This window comes from Ambystoma mexicanum, chromosome 9 (assembly GCF_040938575.1).
Source record: "Ambystoma mexicanum isolate Mex_15411 chromosome 9, UKY_AmexF1_1, whole genome shotgun sequence".
NCBI classification, from domain to species: Eukaryota; Metazoa; Chordata; class Amphibia; order Caudata; family Ambystomatidae; genus Ambystoma; species Ambystoma mexicanum.
In genome coordinates this window covers 958894460-958913394 of record NC_090931.1, presented here as the reverse complement: position 1 = coordinate 958913394, position 18935 = coordinate 958894460, and the positions used below count along the sequence as shown (strand labels likewise).

The following is an 18935-nucleotide window of genomic DNA, read 5'->3' as shown; positions in this document are numbered from 1 at the left end:
ATGAAATGGAACACAAAACCACAGCAAGATATTTATTTGGTGTAGGAGAACAGCAGTAAGAGCTGATTCAATTAGAATTTAATTAAGAGTAAGGCCCTGAATGGTGTTAAGAAAGGAGAGTTTATTTCAGCAGCAATGTGTCATTTATCCAGAGGAGACAACAGCAAAACCAAAACGCAGTGAGGACCAGTTTTTTGGCGCAGGAGAATATAAAAATCCTTGATGACCTTGGGGAGGCGTGGCCAGCTGCCATGCAGTGAGGCTGCACTCCATGTGAGCTCCTCCCGCAAGATCCTACCAAAGATAGCAACAGTGGAAACCTGACGGCGAAGGCGATCCCCGAAACATACTAGGGGAGAGCTGAACATACCTGGAGCCTGAGGCAAAGAGGTGAAGGGAGAAGGGAGAAGGGAGGAGAAGGAGGGCCACAGGCAAAGAAAAGCGGCATGGAAAAGAGAGACTGGCACCCCCAAGATAGCGGCTGCATTGCCCGAGTCAAAGAAAGACAAACGCAGCCACCTAGCGGAGGACACAGTAGAGCGTAGGGAGCTTGCCTGGGACCCCCACTGGCAGTGATCAACCTTGCCAAGGTCAGCGGGAGAGGGAACAGGCAACATTCTGCTGCAGAAGATGAGAGAGCAAGAGGCGGAGTAAACAGCTGGCGAGTGCTGCAACACTAAGGCAGGAACGCCAGGGGGTTGCGGCAAGAAGGAGGCTGCTGGCGAGAAGGAGGCAGCAGCAGTGCGACCACTGAGCGGCCAGGGCTGAGGGGTGCAGAGCAAGAGGAGGTGCCTGAGAGCCGGAGAGACCAGGGGACGCAGAGCACCCGGGAACGTTCAGCGAGTAGAACGTGTGTGACTGAGGAAGTGGAGCCCTGCGGTGTGCGCACACCTGCAACTCTGCCCGTAGAGATCACCACTCCAAAAGAGAGCAGGAGCCGGAACTTCCCCGTGTTGGTGACCCCCCGCATTGTTGGGACCCGAGTGGTGTCTGCCCGGAGGATCAAGGGAGCAGGGCACAGGGCACTGGTGAGGCGCTAACATCATGGGTACGGAGGTCTGGCTTGATTACCCACTGGAATTGAGTGCAGCGGAGTGGCCGGTGCAGACGAGTGGAGGCAGGATCGAGTGAGCCACTGGTGCGGGGGAACTTGGCACCAAGAACTGTTGCCCCCTAAAGACTGCAGCAACGGAGGCTGAGAGGGGGTGAGAGGCAGAGCATAGTGTGGAGCAGTAGGGCACTGCAGTCGGGGTCAATGGAGGGTTGCCCCCCTCTACGTTGAGAGTCCGTGAGAGGGTGACCACACGGGCAAGGAGCATAAAAGTTTGACCAGGCGCCTGTTAGCCCCAGTTATATTGTGGGCTATGTGGAGGGATCAGGGGACACCAAGGCAGGGGAGCTCACACAGCGCCCCCCCATAAAACGCAACATAACGAACAAGGGCCAGGCAGGTACCAGCAAGGAGGGAAACCCTGTGCCTGGGTAAAAGGAACCTAGACTGGTAAAGGAGAGCCTGAGACTACCGGTGGACACAGACAACTCAACACTACTGGCTCTCACACGAGGCTAGAGGCACATACTGTTAGGAGACCATCAGGGTACGCATAAAACGAGCTAAGATGGCGGATAAGCAGCAGAAAAACAAGGGCAGACAAACGGTCATGCACAGCTACACCAGTAAGGAGGAAGGCAACTCGAGTCAACGAGGCACTATGGAGGCCACCAAGTTGCTGGTGCACCCACAGGAAGAAGGACCGATCCTGGTGGCCATAGCGGCCCTGAAGGCAACAATGGAACATAAAAAAATGCCGTCATAGAGGATGTGGGTTTATTACGGAAGGATGTCTGGGGTCTAGCAGAACGTCTGGGGACGGCTGATCAACAGGTACAAGATAATGCAGGGCACATTGCGGAGACCCGGACGAAGGTGGAGAAGCTAATTGACAGAGTGCAAACCCTGAAAAGGTCTGCAGAAGATGCAGAAGGAAGAGTCCGCAGGAACAATGCACGGAAACCTGGCGTCACGGAGGGGGAGGAGGGCAGAGATGTGACTCTGTACATCGAGACATTGCTTCTGCAAGAGATGGGCCTGGGCTCGCTGACACAGGTGCTTGCAGTGGAATGTGCACACAGGTCGCTGGCAAGAAGACCAACATCGGGGGCGCCCCGAAGGCCGGGATGAACCGACAGGGAAACCAGTAACTTCCAAGCAGACTGTATAATGTGCCAAGACACTCTCAGAAAAGAAGGAGGGGAGGCGCAGCTCACAATTCAAGATGAAAGATGTTCAAAATAGTGCAGAGCACGTGGGTACTGGGACACTGAGGTGGAAGAAAGGTGCCCTAGTGAAAGCCACTGTGGGCGGCTGGCAAGGACTCCAAAGGTTTTTGTCTTAGATGCTAGTTTTGGGGCATCAAGCTGCTATCCGTTAGCACTTTTTGGGGCTTGTTGGAATGTTTGTTAAGGGAGGGCAGATGGGGATGGGGGGGTAGAGACAGATGGGTCAGAATAAAAGTCTGACTGCTGAGTTACTGTTGGGTCCTATGGGAAGTAGGGCGGATGCTCTTGCGGTGACAGTGAACTAGGGCAAGGACAGGAGGGTGAAAGCAGGTCAAGAGGTGGGGAGAATGGTGCAGGATTTAATAGGCTGAGCAATTAGCAGTGGGAATCCAATGGGGCGGCAGGCGAATACTGACTGCAGTGTGAGGGTGGAGATCTGGGAACCGGTGGACAGACGGAGGGGGCGATGGGAATCGGGACGCCCGGTTATACAGGTCCATGATAAAAGATAGAGAGGTGAGCATACCCCACAGGAATGTCACAGAGTTCAATAACGATGTGAAAAGGTAGCACATACATACATACCTGATAAAGGAGGTGACAATAGCATACAGGTGACAATGCTACAGGAAACGCACCTCACAGCAGACCGACAAGCCACTATGGCCAAGAAGTGGTGGGGCCAAGACATATGTTTCCCCATTTTCTGCCTATGCAAGGGGGGGGGGGGTTCTGGTTTGGATAGCCCCGACTGCACCCTTTCACTTGCTGGAATACAGAAAAGATGGCGAGGGTAGGCTGGTCATGGTGCACAGCCTGTGGGACAACAGGGAAGTCTGCTTCGTGAACACATATGCTCCAAACCACGATGCTTCAGTGTTTTTCAAGTCATATTGTAAGCTAGCCAAGAAAAGGGAGTCGGCTTGGGTCTGGGGTGGGGATTTTAATTACACACTTAATTCTAGACTGGATAGGTCAGATACAAAATATAAGAAACCTGCACTGCCGGATAGAGTATTGGGTTCTCTGATGCTGGACCTACGGCTAGTGGATGTCTGGAGGGTGACGCACAGTGAGACATGGGATTATTCTCACTTTTCGGCCCCCCACACAGTGCACACAAGGATAGACTACATCTTCACGGGAAGGGAAATTCGGGGAGAATTTGCGCACATACAATACAGCACGAGGGGGCCATCGGATCACGCACCGCTCACGCAATATGGCAAATTAATGCCCTGAGACCCCAAATACCAACTTGCCGGTTGCGGGCTGAAGCTTACAAGATGGGTTTTTAGAGAACACTTGGAAAAGCAGATAGAGTACTTCAAAATTAACACGGGTAGCTTTGTAACATCAGGTTCACTATGGGATGCATACAGTGTGGTGGTGAGAGGAGCGTTGATAGGGAAAATGGGTGGACCCCGAAAAGAAATTCTGAGGACCCTGGAGGAGGTCGAGAAGGAGTTGACAGAGAAGGAAGATGCGGAAGGAGGTCCGCAGACAGAGGCAAAATATATGGGCGAATGGGAGAGGCTGGGGAGACTAGATTTTGCCAAATACACCCAAAAGCTGCATGGGAAGGGTGACAAACCCGGGGGACTATTGGCATGGCTATGCAGGTGAGAGGAACCAAGGGACATGATCAGCGCAGTTACTGATAAAGGGGATGTTTTCAGGACTCAAGTTGGGATCAACTAAGTGTTTTCGAGGTACTATAAATCTCTATACTCTTGACACAGAGTTTCTTTCAGCCAGAGGTGTGGAGGATGCCCTAGTTCAGATAGAGCTACCAAGACTAAAAGCAGAACAGATAGACAGGTTAGAAGCTCCCCTGACACGAGTTAATAAGGGAGGTGACCAGGGACCTCTCGACAGCCAAAACCCCAGGGCCAGACGGACTCCCAGGGGATTTCTACAAAACATATGGAGGTCTAGTAGCAAGGAAACTGCTGGCAGTCTTCACATGAGCTGGGAATGCGTCCCAAAAGCTTACGGGAATCTATGATAGCACCTTTCCTTACGCCAGACAAGCCCGCACAGAACTGTGGATCATATAGACCTCTCTCGATGGCAAATCACGACTGCAAAATCTTGTCAATCGCATTGGCAAAGAGGCTTAGAATGATAATAGGAGACTTGGTCCACAGAGATCAAACTAGGTATGTCACGGGGCATAGTACGACATGGAACCTGAGAAGGCTAATCATGTCATAGATAGCACCAACTAAATAAAGGAGGGTTACGTGGTGGCGTCATTGGACGCAGTTAAAGCCTTTGACTTGATCCACTGGGGCTGGTTTCCGGCGACCCTGAAGCAATTCGGGATTGGCAAAGTCTTCCTAAAATGGGTGTCACTGATGTACACAGCTCCCATGGTGAGGGTGAAGACGGGTAGGCAAATATCGTAGACATGGGAGGTACAGAAGGGAACTAAGCAGATGTGGACCCTGTCACCTATGTTGTATTCTCTGGCGCTAGAGCCCTTAGCTGTGTTCCTTAGGACAGAGTATGAGGATGCAGGGATTGAGATAGATGAGGTGACACATTTAGTGTCCCTGTATGCAGACATGTTGTTGTACATCACCAGACCAGAGGAGAACGTGCAATACCTACTGGACGTCATAGACCAATTTGGTACACTTTCAGGTATTACCGTGAACCAGGAGGAATCCAGACTGTTCCCACTTGCGGGGCTGAGGAGCCTAGAAGAAAGGGAGCCGACACGCTGGGGTCTGCAGTGGGTGACTGAAACCTTCTGTTATTTAGGTATTAATGTGTGGCACGACCCGGAGGCGGAGCACAGAGACAATACACTAAAGGCGCTTAAGGGCATAGCCGGCTCGATGATGGGATTGTGGAGGAGGCTGCCCACTCGGGAGTGCCAGGCAGAGTGGCCTTTCTGAAGATGGTGGTACTTCCTCGTCTCTGCTACTGTTTCACTAATATACCTTATAACATACCCGGGGGCTTCTTCCAGCAAGTTAACACGATGGCCAGGGAATTCATGTGGGAGAGGGGATGAAATAGAGTAGCCTTGCATACACTACAGAGGGACTACATGGGGGGAGGAATGACGGTACCCAATTTTGAGTACTATTACCTAGCGGGACAGATGCAGTTTGTGGTAAACTGGTTACAGGATGAGGCAATACAAGACACATGGTTGCTGCAGCCGATGCTAGGCAGACAATTTCTAAAAGAAGTCTTATGGGTGAAAGAACTGGCTTTGGCAAGACCCTCAGGCTCAATAGAAACTTGTCATGGACGTCTGGAGGAGGGCCTTGAAGTTCCTCAGAGCTTCGGACCTGTGTTCCATGTATGTCCCCTTGGTGGGGGTTGTGGGAGAGCAGCAGAGACTGAGGAGACAAATGGGAGCTAAAGGAGTAGCTGCAGTGGGAGACCTCCTACGAAAAGGCAAGACTATAGACTTCCAAACCCTGGTCAGATTACGGCATTCACAGAGGTCAGTTCTTACTATACCTAGGCATGATTAGACAAATCGAAAAAAGATGGGTAGGCCCACAGGGGACGGTGGACTTCAATGAGAATCTAGAAACGATATATGAAGTATTGAAGGAGGGGACATATGGTCTCAAGGCTGTATTACCTGTTCCTGGGCAGTTTTGCTGTGGAAGAGCTGAGTGTCAGAGGAAAGTGGGAACTAGATATGGGAAGGGTTTTCACAAATGACGAAGGGAGCAGTGTGGTGCAGTATACCAAACAAGTCTTGCGAAATGCCAGATTCAGATTAATCCAGCTGTATGTAGTGCACTGGGCGTACCTAACCCTGCGCAAATTGACCTATATAACCGGGGGAAGACAATCATGCCTGCCTGAGGTGTGCATAGGGCGAGGCAGATATGATGCACATGTTTTGAGCATGTCCAGTGATTGGGAAATTCTGCCGGGAGGTGGCGGAAAGGGTGACAAGAGGGGCTATACAGCTGGGGACCGTGACCCCGGAAGCCTGTCGGCTAGGCCTATTCCAGAGGGACAGAAGACATGCCCACCATGCCAAAATGAAAATGTCATCTGCATACTAGCAAAACTAATAGCAATGGCGTGGAAAATCGACTGAGTGTCCCCAACTACAGTAATGGTGGCCAGACTTAAAACGCTGGTTCTTAGCAGAGACTAGGTTGTGGTACAGAGCACTGCAAGGAGGAATACACGAAAGGAGTGAAGGGGTAGAAGCCTGGAATGTATTAACACAGACTAGGTTTTCACTGGACACAGAGGTGGTGGCTTGAGGTATATAATTGAGGGGGATAAAATGGAGGCAGGGGTGGCAGATTGCATGGATACTCAATATCGAAGAATTTTATACATAACGATTGCACTGCTGAAAGGAAGTCTGTCTAGAGTTGTGATTGTTTGTATATTTATAAAACAAATAAAACAAGTTTATAATAAAAATAAATCCTTGATGACCTTATGCAATTTTTTGGTAGCAGAGAACAAAATCACAGCGAAGTATCCAAGATTTATTGGTGGCAGGCAACACAATAATGTGTTTGACTCGGAAGCACCCTAATGTGCCAGGGGCTGGGGCAGAGGGACTGCATCTTGTAAGAGATTTGGTAATCAAATACTGCAGCTGCCGTATGCATTGGCAAAGGCCAAACTGTATATTGTTTGAATGGTGAGGCCAGCAATCAACAGCCACATATCTCTACCATTGGAAACAGTGCAATCTGCTACTAGTCCTCCACATTTGGGGTAAAAGAGGAAGAGCCGCAGATGATGCACAAGAGTTTCATAGAAAATTCCCTGCCTCTCAGTTCTGCTGATTTGGACCACAACCAAGACAGAGTTTATGCTCCCCCTGGACAAGATTTCGACATCTTTGCAGAGGATATCAGGGGGATGTGGGGGTAATGGGACAGATCAAGAGAATGCAGAATTTAACAAACCAGTGCAAGAGACTGATCCAACCAATGTGCGCAGGCATCAATCCCCAAACCAAGAGTCTGCAACCAGTGGCGCTCCGGATGTCTTGGACTACGACTCCCACGATCCCTCGTCACTGAATATACTGGCTAGGTAGGATTGGTTGGTTGGTGGGATTTGTAGTCCAAAACAGTGGGAGAGCCAAAGGTTGCAGCTGCCTGCCATAGGCACTCCAAATGTGACCCCATATACAGTCTCTTACAAGTCAAATAGCTCATGGTACTAGTGGGAGTCATCAGCAAGTAACATCACCACCACCATTGTCAACAGCAACCTCTTCGCAGTACACTAAGGATTCCCGAATAACACACAGAGCTTAAGGCCCATCTGAGTCAACACAAATCAACCCAAAGCACCCATGCAACAAATGCTTTTTTCAAGCTGAACTGTTTGCAAGAAAATCATTTGGTAAAAGAAGCCTGGAAACAACTAGGGTACATCCTCCATGCAGGCCCATCTAAGGCAGCAACATCCTTGTGTTAGTGGAGAAGTGTCAGAGAAGCAACAGGTGGTTTACCCATCCACAGTAATTGCCCAAATTTCTACCACCATCCCACACCATCACCCCTGACAGAGCTTACCACAGACAGTATGGCAGCCAGGCTGTCTGAACACCACCTCAACAAGTGCCAAAGCCCCTCCCTCCATGCCCCCACCAAGCTCCAAACCTCTCTTAACAAGGCATTTGGGATGGTCATGTAATATTACAAAATATGTGATAGTGTGTGATTGTTAAATGACAACCTGGCACTCGTGTTGGATGGCAAGTTGCAGACATACTGCCTTGCAGAAATGCCTGGTTTGAGGCCAATGTTCGATAGATCCCTCCCCGGAAATTCCAAGTTGTCATTACTTCCCAAGAGTCAGGGGGCGTGGCCAGCATGCATGGAGTGAAGTCGCAAACTACTGTGCTCCTGCCCATGATCCTACATCAGCCGATATAAGGTGCAGCGATATAAATAAATATGAGCACAGAACCACCCTTCTTCCGAACTCGACTGAGTTATCAGGAGAAATTGGCACTTGCAACGTAAAGAACGGAGCGCTAGAAGAGGCTCCCCTGCGGCACTCAAGATGGCGGCCTCCACCGCGGAGACGAACAGCGAGCTGCGACAGTGAATTTGCACAGAGTGCCGGTTTGATTAGACCGCCGACCGAGGCCCCTCTGCGAGCTGCTGAGGCGATAATCTACTAACGCCTCTACAGGAGGAGCACAACGCTGTGTTGCTACCCCGCCGCGGACACGGAGAACCATACGGGAAGGAACGATCCCGGACAACGGACGAGCACAGGACGACACAGGGATCCTCCGACAGTGCAGCAGAGCGGAGAAGGGGCGGACTGCCGATTACCAACTCCTGCGGCACAATAGACCGAAGCGCCGGCGCCTGACAAGGAGACCGCCTGGTACTGAAAAAGCGGAGCCCTGTCGTCCGGTCGGGTGACATTGAATACGGACAGCAGATACCCCCCTCGAGCCACGAACAAGTAAGCTGCCAACCAACTGTCGGTGGAGAGACAGGAGGCGAGCTCGAATGGGGGAAGCAGCCGGGACACAGCGAGAGCACACACAGCATGCCCTGGCTGCTGCTGGCGGAAGGTGAAGCCGCTACACCATAGTACACCCACAACGCGTGGGTAACGCGGGACATAGTCCCAAGCCAGAGACTCGGCAGGTACCAGGATACGCCACGCGAATCACTGAATTTGGCAGTCAAGGCCATACCCGCCTATTTCGACCTACGGCAGCACACCACCTCGAGTCCATCCCGAAACCATCAGCAGTTCGTAACACAGTGAGTGACCGAACCTTATGGCATCGAGCACCGCCCCTCGGGGCTGGTACCTATAGACCTTGTCAAGAAATAATACACCTTTGACAGGTCGGAACCACCTAGATTGGAGGTAATTGAGCATTGTTAGAGAAGAACTAGACCGTCACGAGTACGCCTAGAGGTAGTGCTCCCACCTCACCTGCCTAAATCTAATTGCAGAACACTGAAGCACAAGTCTGAAGGCTAGCGGCCCAAGACGGACCAAAAGGCCCGGTGGATAGGAATCTAGAACTGCGCTGGAATCTAATTTACAATTGCACAACACCTTAACTAGGGCCACCCACAGCAACTGCTATACTCCCACATTGACCATAAGGCTAAAGCGCGTGACCCACTGCATAAACCTGGAACCCCCGAACGGGGCCATGTCGCCTCACAAGAACAGATAAAAACTGCAACAATGGACTCTTTCACGACAGTCAGTCCGAAACAGCAACCACTGCAGGATGTCACTGCCGTGGTGGAGCCACCAGCCCCGGCGGCGGACCCCCCCGAGACACTCAAATTCCGCAGGCCATTGGAGCCCTACGAACATCCATGGAAGACAAGATAGGTGAAATAAGATCAGACATACAATTAATGAGGCAGGACGCCCGCAACCTGACCGAGAGAGTGACCAAAATGGAAGCTTCCATATGATAAACCGGCGAAGACACACGTGAGCTGAAAGCAAAAGTTCAAGAACTGGAATCAGCAGTGGCTAGACTGGAATCCCGCTCCGAAGATGCGGAAGGTCACGCCCGCCGAAATAATGTTTGTATACTCGGGGTCCCGGAGGACATGGAAGGCCCGAACCCCACTGAGTTCATCAAAACATTGCTGCTTCAAGAAATCGGAGCAGGTAAACTCACCCAAGGGTTCTCTGTGGAACGAGCCCATAGATCCCTTCAGAAAAGGCCATCGCCTGGGTCGTATCCACGTCCAATAATAGCGAAAATATTAAACATATGTGACAGAGAGATAATACTACGGTTCTCAAGGGAAGGTGGAGTGATTCAGAAGAATGATTCTGCAATAGTCATTTACCCTGATTACACTCCCGTGGTGCAACGTGCGAGGAACTCCTTCATACCAATAAAAGCGAGACTACGGAAACTTAACCTAAAGTATATGCTACTGTATCCCGCAAGACCGAAGGTACTTTACAAAGGAAAGGCAATCTTCCTTGAGACCCCAGCTGCAGCAAATATGTGGCTCAAACATATCGCTGGTGATGCAGAAAAAACCATGGAAGGAAATAAATGATAAAGGAATAATTGGAACTGCACAGGAAGGTAATCACTGTACAGAGCAAACACGGCATTGTCTATGAAACCTTACTTAACCCCGCAACAAGCAGACTTCTCAACTGGGCAGGGGCACGAAGGCCCAAACACGTGATCGTCGACGACCCACCCCACCCGGAACAGTGCAGGCAGAATGCCTACACACCACCCGTACCGAAAGGCCTGGAGAGACCCAAAAGAGCGTTGTAAGTTCGAAACAACTGCGGGGGGCAGTTACCCGTTTTCTTTGGTTAATTCATCCATTGAGATGGAAGTTAAGAAAGTTGGTAAGTCTCTGAATGGTAAAATTAGGACAAGGGACGGGCGGGCGGAAGCAGTGAACTTGAAGGGTTTGAACTCACAACTAAGGGGAGTTTGTGGGAATTTAGCCATGATAACAGATAACCCTTATGAGAGGTGGATGGACCTTAAACCCCCTGTGAAACCACCATGGCTATGCAAGTAAGAATAATTACATGGAATGTGCGGGGTCTGGGCACTTATCGCTGAAATAGGATGAAATCTTACCTACACAGGAAGAGAGTGGATATAGCCCTGCTACAAGAGACACACTGCACTATCGAATTAAACTTAGGGAACATTGGTTGGGACAGGGCTTTGGAGCCTCCTATTCCAGATTTGCAAGAGGGGTTTACACCTGGATCAACCCGCAAATACTGTTTCAACTAACCAAAATGGAAAAAGACCCAGAAGGCAGATTTGTGGTAATATGGGGGACCTTTGAACAAACAGAAATGTGCATTTTTAATTCATACTTCCCCAATAATAATATCCCGGCCCACCTGAAAGTGCTGGGCACCAAAATGCTACAACACAGGAATGGCTTCTTTATATGGGGGGGTGATTTTAATTGTGTCCACAACCCAGGACTAGATAGGTCCTGGCCTCCAACAAAAGGCCCTTCAGCAGCCTCCACGTCCCTGAAAGCCATGACTGAGGGACTGGACCTGGCAGATATATGGCGGGAACTACACCCTGTGGAAAGAGGTTATTCATACTTTTCGTCCCCACATGACCTCCACACAAGATTAGATTATTTCTTCTTAAGTAGGGAACACTTGCCCCAGATAGAAGGTACGCAATACCTGGCTAGAACTATTTCGGACCACTCTCCACTCCTAATAGAATGGAACCATATCGGCCCTAAACCTCCCATCCCCATGTGGAGAATGCCTGTAGAGGCCCTGAAAGACCCGGCATTCAAAGAAGAATTACATGAATCCATTGATAATTTTATAACAGAAAACACTATGGGACGCCCTTAAGGTAGTAACACGGGGAGAAGTCATAGCAAAAGCTGGTGGCATCAGGAGACTACTGCGCAGTGAATTAGACAAGAAGGAACAGGAAATAGTGAGACTGGAAGCCGCCCCTGTAGACACTCCGAAGAGGGAGGAAGACCTTAGAACTCAGAGAGAATTGCACTGAGGCATGGAGCAGATTAGCTAAATTCGACTTTGTCACCAGAACAAACAGAACACACGCAGAAGCAGACAAACCCGGCCGGTTACTAGCTTGGCTCTGCAAAAAATAACACCCCAGACACATAACTACTACATTGCATGATGAGTTTGACGAGATACACAGAACCCAAAAGGGTGTTAATGATACTTTTAAGTGCTTCTACGCGCAATTGTACTCCCATGCGGACCGAGTTCCCCAAGACCAGATAATAGACACGCTCAATGAGATTGGTCTGCCCAAATTAACTCCTACTCAGTCTGAAGCCCTAGACAAGGACATAACACTGGAGGACATAACAGAAGCAATCAGATCCCTAGCGACGTGTAAGGTTCTGGGCAGCGACGGACTGCCTCCGGAATTTTACAAGGCATACGAACCCTCCCTGACACCGCTATTGCACAAAGTCTTCCCGGAGGCTTACTAAAGAGGGACCCTACCTGATAGCATGAGAGAGACTCTATTGGTACCAATGCTCAAGCCTAACAAACCTGCAGATAGGAGTGACTCTTACCGCCCGCTTGCCATGCTTAACTATGACGTAAAAATATTAACAACAATCCTAGCAAAAAGGCTGGCCAGAGTAATTGGAGACCTAGTGCACAGGGACCAAAATGGTTTTGTGCCTGGCCGAAACACGACCATGAATTTGCGCAGGCTCCAGCACATTATAACCCAAACTGACACAAGTGAGGAATGCTATGCGCTATTATCCTTAGACGCCATTAAGGCATTTGATTCTATATATTGGGAGTGGCTAGTGGCAGTTCTAGAGGGATTTGGCTTTGGCCAGGGTTTCATTAGATGGATTAAAATCCTCTTCAACAAAGCGAAAGCACGGCCGAAATCCGGGAAATATGTGTCGGAGTCATGGGACATTTGCAGAGGAACCAGGCAGGGCTGCCCGCTCTCACCCATGCTTTATATATTAGGTCTAGAGCTTATTCCTATTTACTTCAGGCAGCACTTTTTTGATGTGGGCATACGGCTAGGTGGAGTGGACCACATGATCTCCCTATACGCCGACGACGTACTAATATATGTCTGCAACCCTCATCTTAATGTACCAACAATGCTGGAAGTCCTTGACAATTATGCTAAGGTCTCAGGCGTACAATTCAGCAGAACCAAATCATGCTCGTTTTCCCTAGCAGGCCTGAAAGGTAAGAGTGCGGAGGAACTCCCTCCGGTGGGCATAAAATGGCAAACCACTTCATTCCGATACCTAGGGATTCAGATAATGCATACCCCGGAACTAATACATGAACATAATACGAAGACGGCACTACCCGCACTGCGTAAATCCATGGGATTCTGGGTAAAACTACCCCCATCTATGATGGGCAGGGCCTCAATAGTTAAAATGATTGTCCTCCCTAGATTCCTATATGGGTTCCAAAATGTGCACTTATATATTACTAAACCCTTCTTCCAGCTACTCGACACAATAATCCGGGACTTCCTATGGGGAAGAGGCAGACACCGGGTGGCTCTATCCACATTAGTCTTGCCATACAAACTAGGGGGTATCCAACTACCGAACTTAGAGAAATATTACCTTGCTGTTCAGCTGGGCTTTGTAACCATGTGGTTAGCAGACGAGACCACCTCAGAGACTCCTTTGCTACAGACCATGATCTCCCCGATACAATTGAAAGAACTAATTTGGGCCCCCCAAAACCTGCTAAGCAACGCACCTTTTCTGGCAACCCTAGGCAGGAGAATATGGCACAGGACTAACACGGTCATGCAATTAAAGCAACCATACTCCCCAGAAATGCCATTGATCTCGGGGCTGTGTAAGACTGATGCTGATCTGAATGATGTCAGGCTGTGGGAGAGGAAAGGGGTATACACTTGGGGTGATCTATTCGCTGAGGGAACCTTCCGGGAGTTCTCTATGTTACAGACGGAAGACGACATTCACTCCGGCCAATACCTCTGGTACCAGAGGATTCGCAAAATGGCTTGATTAAGATGGGACACCTGGCCAGAGGAACCAGACACAGACCCCTTCATAACACTGCTATATAATCTGGGAGAGGGCGGGAGGGCAGTGTCCCAAATGTATAGCCATCTAATTGACACTCACAACCCCCGAAGTGCTGATCTAAGGTCTAAATTGGAAACAGACATGGGACGGGAGTTAACGGATAAAGAATGCGATAGAGCACCGTCATTCCCTAGAGAAGTTTCTAGGAACCATAGATTCCGGTTGATTCAGATAAATGTACTATACCGCACATACCTAACCCCGAGCAAAGTAGCTACATTCAACAAATCTACGCAGCCAAACTGCACTTGGTGCGGAACAGATGACGCAAACTTGATCCACATGCTATGGAACTGTGACAAGACGCAGACCCTCTGGTCAAAAATAAAACAAACTTGTGAGGAGGTGGGTTTGACCCGATATGGGTGGACCCCGGCTGAATGCCTTTTAGGAACCTATCCCAGACAAGCTAAACTCAAGCACTCCATTAAACTGATGGACTTAATGTGCATAATGGCTAAAAGAAGCATTGCTATGTCATGGAAAAAGCCCACAGATCCGATCTACACGGTGTGGCGCAGAGAGCTTGAAAAATGGGCGAACGCTGAAACAAGAGCCTGGGAGGACAGTGTAGCCAGATCCACGGAAGACTTGAGCATGGCACTAGCAGCATGGAAAGACACCATGACAAAATTGTTCCACTCTTCAGATGATAAACCCCCTTGAACAACTCACTCGGATGACCTTCTGATCCATGAAGCCACTAAGTCAATCGAAACAAGACCATCACAGGTCCAGATGACTCCTGGAATGGACTTGCCCTCCCTCCCGCCGCCTCCTCCCCCCCCCCCGCTACCCAGATACCTACCTTGCTAATAGCCAGTAAACCATTATTTAAGACAATCAAGGAGACTGTTAATGTTAATCTGTTGTTTTAATGTTACTGTTTAATGTGTTACATCATGATTTCCGGAAAAAAACAGTCATTTTGACACTCGCAGAAGCATCCATCTGAGGTGTTGTCTTGTAATCTTAACTAAATGCCAATAAACACATTTAAAAATAAATTACTTCCCAAGAGTCACTGTATTATACTTGTGCAACCACCGATTAATTGTAGTCAGGATAGCACTAGACTTTGAGCAAAGGGGAAAAATAAACAACTTGACCATGGACATGTGGATCTGTGGCCAAGGGACTGATTACAGGCCCATCAAAGACTACTGCATCACCTGACCTTCCACCAGTGAACAGGAGCCACCAGGGCAGCAGCTGCAGTACACCATTTGCCAGCAGGCTGGCGCTGACAAGGATGGATGGAAGGGTGAACAGCATATGCCACCAGGGAGTAGACCTCTGAGAGACAGGGTTGGAGGTGCTGAGGTACAGGAGGGGTATCCCCTACGGTGGTAGAAACTGGGGAGAATAAGTGAAAGAGAGCTGTTCCTACCCGTCATTAGTTCAATATCTATTTAGCAATTTCTTTAGACAGTTTCAGTTCGAGAGATATTGGCATCTCATTAAAAAAAATTGGATATTATTAGGTGTACTATTAGTGTCTTGATTGAATCAAGCATTTTTTTTAAATGTTTTATTCGAGCATGAGTGTTAGGACATATTTTCTATACTCTGGCCTGGTAGACAGATGTATGAAAGGCCAACCTATATTGTAACAGGGACAACTCTGGGAATCTGTAGCCAAACCAGTTTAGTTAGCAGTGACAGGCAGTCTAGGCTAAGTTCCTCAGAGGTGGTGAGTTTATAAAGGGTGCACGATGAGGTCACACAATGGGAGTCACAAATTGCAGTTAGACAGGATGTATAAAAATAGAGTTAATTAATTATGGCCAAAACACACTATATGAAAATGAATACAAGCAGGTAGACTCATCACTCACACAACACTACCAAACTAAACACATATATACATTCACTTGGTTCAAAGGCACACTACAAATCAAATACTCCTGCAAAGGAATGAATAGACCAGTAATATACACGAAAAAGTCCACAGAGATGATCCTTAACTAAAATTGTCCAGCCCTAAGTTGCCAGGGGCCTTGTGCCTTATTGTTCAGGATACAGTTCCACAGAATTTAGGATGCAGGAAAAAATGCAGGTAGGGTCTCTGGGGTCCAGTGAAGGGTTCTTAGAGTTAGGGTTCAATGTAGACTAATGCCCAAAAGGATCCCTAACAGTCAGTATAGGCAAGTATTGGCAAAACCAAAAGTGTTAGAAATAGGTTACAAGCCCATTGGCTTATAAAGGGAGTATAGGGGTAGGTAAAAAGCGCTGTAACATACCCCCCCCTTACTCCAAATCTTCCCAAGACTTGGCAGAACAAAGGAAGCTCGTCCTACATTGCTTTTCCCACCGAAATCCACTGTCCTCAATTTCCAGGGGTTGCAGGTTCGAGAATAACTCTGGTTGGGATCTTTTGCAAGGACTCTCGGTCGGAGAATGCAAAACAAAAGATGCAACACCCCTCTCAGGACTGGACTCGTGTCAGGTAAGCAGGTTTCGGACGATGCACACCGCGCACAGCGATTCAACAGGACTCAGTAGCCCCAGTCAGATTTTCCGGTTTATCTTGGGTCCCCTTTGTGCTAGGATGCAGTGGCAGCTGAGGGGGTACCAGGCGGAAACTCGGAATGGCGACGAAGTTAGCAGGGTAGCCCAAAAACGTAGCTGGTCAGCCACAGGACGGTTCCAGGGCACTTCCGAAGGCGTTTTTTGCGCTGGGCACCGAGCAGACATCAGGAATGAATTCTCCCTCCACTCCAAGAGTCGTAGCACCTTTGCAGGTCTACTGAAGATCACGAGCAAGACAGGGCTCCAACAGGGCTGCAACAGAAGTTGGTTGCCAGGCCTCCTTCAGTTAGGTTTCCGGTTTCTTCGCGGGTCTCACAGCTGGACAGGATACTTGGCTCCTTCAGGTTTCTACAGGACCTCTGAAGAATGGGTGCAGGGGTCCCCTTCTTATCCTAAAAGCCAGGCAGGAGCCGAAAATCCCACTAGCCAATAGCAGGACTAGCCCACACACACACCCCACAGTGGTCCAATCAAGACCACTGGCGGGAACACTCATGCATACCACAGAAACCAGGATGTGGATTACGGTCAGATTGACCCAGCCCACAACCTGCCTGCAAACACACAAAGCCCTCCAGTAGCCTGCTAAAAGCTGCTGCTTTCCTGGGCACTGGAAGTCCTAAGGATTTTCCTGGACTCTGAGGCCAGGAAGAAGGCTAAACAACAAGATGCAAAAAGAACAGGCAAAATATCTTGTGGCACGGCCATGCTTGACCAGTAGCCACAGTTAATAGGCAAACACAGTAAACGCAGTAAAGCTAAAATGAAATCCCCCAAAAAGTGGGGGAAAAGTCACTGCTGCCACCAGCTCATCGATAAAGCACCTCTAGAGTAATCAAAAATCCTTTGATTGTTAGTCTAGGGCAAAACAAAAATGTACCCATTGCACTGCAGTGTAAGCTGCTTTGTGCAATGAAGCAAAGTTACCACAAGTGATACAAAAGTAACCACAAGTTGCAACATAGTAACACGAATAAGGGAAACACAGTTTCCCAGTACTGATAGCCTTAAGGACATATCAGTTTCCCCATAACATGTGAGCAAAGGCCAGTGCAGTGAAGCTGAAAGCTTCACTGTACTGCAAAAAGTACAGGTCAGATTCAAAAACAAAAAGTTTGGGGGTTCCATAAAGATGGAACGAAAGGTGCAGTAAAGAGAATCTTTCCTAACAAGGAGTTAATTATCATAGTGCATCATTTTAAACAGGTTCTTAACATAGTTCAACCAAGGCTTGCATACCGACAGTGTTACAAAAGTGCTAGGACAATCGGCAGTGCAAACTACATTGTATATACATAATTCCAAAGGTGAATGACACGAAATAATACAATAAATAAAAAAATTACAAACACTGTAACACAGTCGTTATGCAAGCCTTTGTTGAACTATGTTAAGATCTTGTGTACAATTATGTACAATGATAATTGAGACTCATGCTCCTCAAATAAAAATTAAAAATGTTTTCTTCAATCAAGACACTAATAGTATACCTAAATATCTCAAATTTTTTAATGAGATGCCAAAATGTGTCTAATTGAATTTGTATAAAGAAATTGCTAAATAGATATATCAGGTGTATCAGGGTTTGAGGTGCTAGCACAATGGCTTACTCAATGTCAATTCCGATCTGCCCTTCATTTATCTAGCCCTGCCAGGAACTGAATGTGTCACCTGTGGTGTTTTAGAATCAAATTTAGCCTGTCTAGTGTTGCTGCATTTACCTGCCCTGTTTTAAAATCAAATTTAGCCTGTCTAATGTGCTGCATTTACCTGCACTGTTTTAAAATCAAATTTAGCCTGTCTAGTGTTGCTGTATTCACCTAACCTGCTGGATAATTGATTTTAGCTGTGCTTTGCGGCTGTCTGTGTTCTCACAAGGCTCAACTCCCTCTGTCTCCCCCCCCACCTCCAAGTGCTTCAGCCCTGCAAGTGTCATCCACCCCACATCCCCCTCTACTTCTATCTACCATAGCGCAATCTATCTCTCCTATCCTCTACAACTGCTTCACTATCTCCCATCACTAAATCTGGTTGGAAGAAACTTAAGAAGGGCACTCTGGCCTCCAACCCAGGCGTTCCTATTGCAGACACCTATGCCAAGGCTTCTGCCAAAGAGACCGTCACTGACATCCTCTTCTTTGTAAACTCACCTGAGCTATGGACTCGCTACATGGTCAGCTTTCTCTCTCCTATCACCTCTTCTCCCATTTAATGGTGGCACTCGCTGGGAGGTTCTCCTTGACCTCTTCACCATCTCCAGAGTCATCATTAATGTCTATTTCAACAGAATCGTTGTGGTTCAGGGCCCTCAACCCAACCATCTTCTCTTCGACAGGCTCCTCCCTTTCCTTACTAATCTTACCTCCCTCTCTGGCCAGGCTCACTTGCACATTGTGCATTCTTCCTCCTCTACACAGTCCCCCTTGCCTACAATGCCTTCTTCTGTACAGGTACCTGGGCCTTACCCTACTGTCCTGGCTCCCTTGTTGGCCTTGACCCCTCCTCAATCCACTACTAGGACTCTGGCCCTCTTAC

General features: G+C 48.5%; 1 protein-coding gene across 3 annotated transcripts in view; it reads right to left on the bottom strand.

The window, feature by feature from the left end:
• Positions 1–18935, bottom strand: part of FASTKD1 (FAST kinase domains 1) — a 677639-nt gene that overhangs the window by 449283 nt on the left and 209421 nt on the right. The gene's annotated exons all lie outside the window — the stretch shown is intronic.